This window comes from Sphaeramia orbicularis, unplaced genomic scaffold (genome assembly GCF_902148855.1).
Source record: "Sphaeramia orbicularis unplaced genomic scaffold, fSphaOr1.1, whole genome shotgun sequence".
Taxonomy (NCBI): Eukaryota; Metazoa; Chordata; class Actinopteri; order Kurtiformes; family Apogonidae; genus Sphaeramia; species Sphaeramia orbicularis.
Window position 1 is genome coordinate 213,233 of NW_021941574.1, and position 6,073 is coordinate 219,305.

The window sequence follows — 6,073 nt, forward strand, 5'->3', positions numbered from 1 at the left end:
GTAACTGTTTTTTTTGGAGTTCAACCAGGTGTCAAAAAGCATCCGGACTAATTCATCAAATTAAGTTTATTTTAATTTTGTTGTTCCTACAACAGTAGTGCAGACAAGGTGAGAGAGCGTTTCTCCAGGATCCAAAACAGAGCAATTCAAAATTGACACACTTGTGCGTTCACCCCCCCTCCAGCCCACGTACACACACGCATCCCTGAGATGCTGTCACAGTTTGGCAGAATATTTACAACATTGGCAGGTCAGTGTCATTTAGTGTCCATAGCAGCAGCCTGTGATGTAAAGTGCACAACAATTAAAGTGACCTTGGAGTAATAAAAAAGTTAAATACTGGCACTAAAACTTAAAAAAAACTACTGCTTAAAATTCAGTATTCTGACAGCTTGTGGAATGAAGCTGTTGATCACTCTGGTGGTTCTACCTTAAATGCTCCATTAAAAAAAAAGCGCTTAAAACTAAACCTACTGGGCCCAAACTCAACTCCTTGTTGTTGTTCAGTTTGTTCCAGTTCACAGTTGATGTTCAACATCTGAAATCTCTTACTGATGTCCATTCTAGTGCCTTATTTAGTCCAAACCTGTCAAACTTCAGTTCATCTCTTTGTCTTCTTCTGTTCTTCCACCTGTTTTGACCCTAAAACACAGTAAAACTAAACCACTGAAGAAAAGGAACACAAACACAAACTGACAGCAGCTGGAATGAACCTGAAACACACACAGCAGAACCTTTAAAGGGTTAGGGTTAAAGGGTTCACATGTGAACCTGGACCTGGAACCAGGGCTTAAAGGGTTCAGATGTGAACCTGGACCTGGAACCAGGGCTCAGGGGTTAAAGGGTTAAGGTCAGAAATAAGGATGACATGCTACAAAGGTCCATACTTTGGACATCAAACCCCACATCTAAGACTCCTTTTGTTCCCCAAACCCACGTTGCATTCACTGTCATTTCATCTGTTCTCTCAGTGATGTAAGAATAGCAGTCATGTGGAACTTTCATCAGTTAAGTTGCTATTTGATCATGCATTGATTATCTGTTTTTTTTTTATTTTCATGGTGCTAAATGACTAAACCCCCTTTAGACTAGAGTCATCTTCTTCATTGTCTGTTCACCAGGCACTTCATTTAGCAGCATTTAGACGAACAGGCTCGCTGACGGAGGCAAAAAAGCCAATAAATGTGCTGAGCCTCATGAGGGCAGTCAAAGGCTGTACATGTGAAGAGCAGATCTGCCTGGAGCTCCTCAGACTAGAAACAGGAGCTTATCATCTTGTCTGTGTTATATCCTTTTAATACACTGTGTGATAGTGAGCCACATAACCCATCACAGACTTTTAGAGTTTTATGAGGTAGATTTTGGATATTGTGACTTTCAAGTGCTTATATCCAAACCAGCTTGTTTGGACTGCATTAAGATCTGATTTGGAGTAAGAGTAAGACATGGAGTAAGACTGGATGTAATCACAGTGAGAGGAATACAACAGTTCACCTTTGGTTTCCTCTGTTCATTCAACCTTGGGCCTCTTAACTTTAGCTTCAAGTCTTTAGGTATTCAGTGACTGTAGACCAGGGGTGTCCAACCCTGGGAGCTCATGTATAAAGCATGCGTACGCACAAAAACCTGGCATACGCCCTTTTCCACACTCACGTTCATATATAAAGAGTGAAATGACTGTGGAAATGTGTGCTCCTCCACTCCAACTCCACAGCTGGAGTACACTCGTTTCTAGTGCTTTAGAACCTTTGGCGACAGTTAGAGGTGATACTGAGAATAATGTGACAAAGGTCATTCCTCTGATTGATGTGCACATCAGAGATACACAGATGAACAAGAAAAGCACTCAGAGAGCGCAGACCTACGCCAAGACAGATCCCCCCCCCCCCCCCCCCCCCCCGATCACCACCAACATTTAATCATTTCTTCCTTGTGCCAGTATCAACATCTACTGAAAATTTCATGAAAATCCGTCCATTACTTTTTTAGTTATCTTGCTAACAAACAAACAAACACGCACACAAACAAACACGCACACAAACAAACAAACAAACACGCACACAAACAAACACGCACACACAAACAAACACGCACACAAACAAACAAACAAACACGCACACAAACAAACACACACACAAACACACAAAGCAAAGCGATCACAATTCCTTCTGGCGGGGGTAACAATAAACGCACCGGCACGTCATCCTACTGCCAGAGCAGCACATCCACCACCAGAACCAGAACCAACCAGACCCTGGACCCATCAGTGCCAGTCCTGTCCAGGAGGACATTAAACAACAACCACATAAACAGACCAGGACCCAGAATTCACTGGTTGATAAATGCCTTTACTGTAGTCTTCATGTCTGTCAGAACATTTAGGAGTCGGTCCAGTCGCTCATTGACTCCACAGACTGTCCTCATGATGTCCTCTGGTGACCCGGGTCAGCTCAGACCCATGTGGGTCTGATGGGCATCATCATCAGCTGTTGGACCGGAGGACCTGCTAACGCTGGAGTCCACAGAAGCCTCTGTGACAGGAGGATGGTCCTGGGTCTGAGCGTCTGCTGTCTGATTGTTGGAAAATAATAATATGAGTGATTCAACAGGAGTCAGTCTGGGATCTGCTCTGGGATCTCCTCTGGGATCTCCTCTGGGATCTGCTCTGGGATCTGCTCTGGGATCTCCTCTGGGATCTCCTCTGGGATCTCCTGACATGATCACACATGAACCTGTATCTAGTTTATCTGTGATCAGACTGTTGGATGACCCGTAGAATGAACTCATGTGTGACTGACACTAATCCTAAACCTGTATGTACCTGGTGCTGGTCCCAGTCAGTCCAGTCAGACCAGTGTCACCCACAGTATCGTCCTCTTTCCTCAAACAGTCTGAGTTCGTCTCTTTTCTTCTTCCGTCTGTTTCGTCCTCTGCTTCACGTCCACCTTGACGTCATCATGTGATCATGCAGAGGTGAATCCCAGAGGGAACCCCACCTGCAGACCCCGTTTATACTAATTTGCATATGTAAATGTGGGTGTGGAGAGGGAGGAGTCAGGTACTCCAACATATGCGCTCAGTTCCAGCTGATTGGGATGAATAAAGGAAGTGTACGTGGATTCAGGCGTACGCTCAGTTTTATTCATCTGGATTTTTTTGTGCGTACGGACTTTTCGGGATTTAAGCGTACGCCAGGTTTACATATGAAATCCACACAAGTCTTTATACATGAGGCCCCAGGTCCTCCAGAGCTACTGTCCTGCATGTTTTAGATGCATCCCTCTTCCAACACACCTGATTCAAATGATAAGTCTATCACCAAGCTCTGCACAACCCTGATAACGACCTGTCAGGTGGACTGGAGGAGGAAAACCTCGAAAACAGGATGCAGGATGGTAGCTCTGGAGGACCAAGACTGGACACCCCTGCTGTAGACATTGATGTGGGGGTGGGGGTGGGGGGGTGCCAGTGCAGAGGATTTGGTCATATTCATTTGCTGAAAGGAGAATTTTCCTCTTCTTCACTTTCTGAATTTAAAGGTGCGGGAGATTTTCGTCACCAGTTTTTCATCAGATCTGTCAAACCTCAGTCATATCCTCAGTTTCATGAATCTGTTCGTCTGTCTGTCATTACTCACCTGAATCTGTTCGTCTGTCTGTCATTACTCACCTGAATCTGTTCGTCTGTCTGTCATTACTCACCTGAATCTGTTCGTCTGTCTGTCATTACTCACCTCAGTCTGTTCGTCTGTCTGTCATTACTCACCTGAATCTGTTCGTCTGTCTGTCATTACTCACCTGAATCTGTTCGTCTGTCTGTCATTACTCACCTCAGTCTGTTCGTCTGTCTGTCATTACTCACCTGAATCTGTTCGTCTGTCTGTCATTACTCACCTGAATCTGTTCGTCTGTCTGTCATTACTCACCTCAGTCTGTTCGTCTGTCTGTCATTACTCACCTGAATCTGTTCGTCTGTCTGTCATTACTCACCTCAGTCTGTTCGTCTGTCTGTCATTACTCACCTGAATCTGTTCGTCTGTCTGTCATTACTCACCTGAATCTCTTCCTCATGGTGAACAGTTTCTTAGTTCCATCCACCAGAAACAGACCATGTGTTTACAAAAAGAGTCGGGAGGGAACTCAGGCATCTTCAGAATTTTGTTGCGATGTGTATTGTGGGAAACGGAGGTTTGCACTGCTGCCTGGCACCGGCAGTGTAACCATATGATATTATATGGATGAAACAAACACGACACGGAAACAGCTGAAACGTGGAAACGGTTGAAAGGAAGGAATCACGATTATTCATCATGTTAGGGAACATATGTGCACTACTATTGCACTGCTTTTAAACAAACAATATGTGTAAAATTAAACTTTAAATATATGATAAATAATAAAAAATAAATTAAAAATTTACCCAAGAATTTTAAATTGACTGTGGGCTAAGTGATTAAATTTGCTGTTATTATGCTTGGAAACCATTGCACGAGGGGATCACATATTTCTCATCCAGTGTTTTTTTTATCATTTTTCTGAAGCCTTCATTGTTCACTGTGTTTATTGGACACGTCTTTGGCCAAATAAAACGATGTTTCATCTGTTATTTCCACATGTCTTTGGGAGGTAGATGATACGGTGTTGCCCGGTGAAGGGTTGCTGTTAAGGTTGCGTTGCCACTGGACACAGACGGGGATTTTGTGATGCAACATTAGCTTTGGCGTTCCCGCATTCCTGGTGTTTGTGTTTATGATGTTTTTTTCCAGAATTACTCACAAACCAAATGACAGGCAACACCACTGTTTTAAATGGTGCCTTCCTACTTCTGACAGGTCAATATTTCCCATTCAAAAGAGGCCCAATATGGACAAATTGAAAAAAAAAAAAAAATTAAAACTAAACAAAAAAAAAGAAACAGAAGACATCCATACCGCTTTGTTTCAAAGAGTATATTTAAATAGGTTCTTTATCACGTACACCAGAGTTATGGAGAATACAGATTAGAACATCTACGGTGAAGGTAACCTTAACTGACAAAAGAAAGTTCAAGACAGAAAAGTACAACATACGACACACACTGTGTTCAGACAGGAAGTGGAGCACGTTCAGACAGGAAGTGGAGCACGCTCAGACAGTAAGTGGAGCACGTTCAGACAGGAAGTGGAGCGTGTTCAGACAGGAAGTGGAGCGTGCTCAGACAGGAAGTGGAGCATGCTCAGACAGGAAGTGGAGCGTGCTCAGACAGGAAGTGGAGCGTGTTCAGACAGGAAGTGGAGTGTGCTCAGACAGGAAGTGGAGCACATTCAGACAGGAAGTGGAGCGTGTTCAGACAGGAAGTGGAGTGTGCTCAGACAGGAAGTGGAGCACATTCAGACAGGAAGTGGAGCGTGTTCAGACAGGAAGTGGAGCACTTTCAAACGGCTTCAGTTGCTGCTGATCTTTGTGTTTGTCTAAAATAACCTCAGTTAAGTTGCAAAACGAGTAAATGGAAACATAACAAGCAGTCCTAAGCCTCAAATATGCAAAGAAAGTTTTTGAGACTGTGTCATATTAGATGTTTAAGAGTTGTAATGAACTAATTCTCTTTGATACTAAAACATGTTTTAAACTGTGTTGGTCCTGCTGTGGGTCTGTTGAACACAGAGGAAGGTGTTTTTGTGTGCAGCACTATTCTGATCAGCCAAGTCACATGATCTCATTATTACCTCCACCATGTGTAACGGCAGAGGTAATAATATATTTTCATATATATTTATATTATATATATTTTCATAATATATTTTCATCGGGGTTTGTCTGTCTGTTTGTCTGTGTGCAAGATAACTCAAAAAGTTATGGATGGATTTGGATGAAAATTTCAGGAAATGTTGATACTTGCACAAGGAACAAATGGTTACATTTTGGTGGCTAATGGGGGGGGGGCTAATCTGCTTGGCAGAGGTCTGCGCTCTCCGAGTGCTTTTCTAATTCCAGCGCGAGTCTTTAAGGACATTTTCACACCTGAAAGTCCCAGTAAAGTTCATGTGTGTGGTTCTTAGGGTTTGCTTTTTGGGTTGCATGGCGTGTGTGTGTGT

General features: G+C 43.2%; 1 protein-coding gene across 3 annotated transcripts in view; it reads left to right on the top strand.

Moving 5' to 3' along the window:
• LOC115416215 (neurofibromin) overlaps positions 1–6,073 on the top strand; it is a 205,312-nt gene that overhangs the window by 140,662 nt on the left and 58,577 nt on the right. The gene's annotated exons all lie outside the window — the stretch shown is intronic.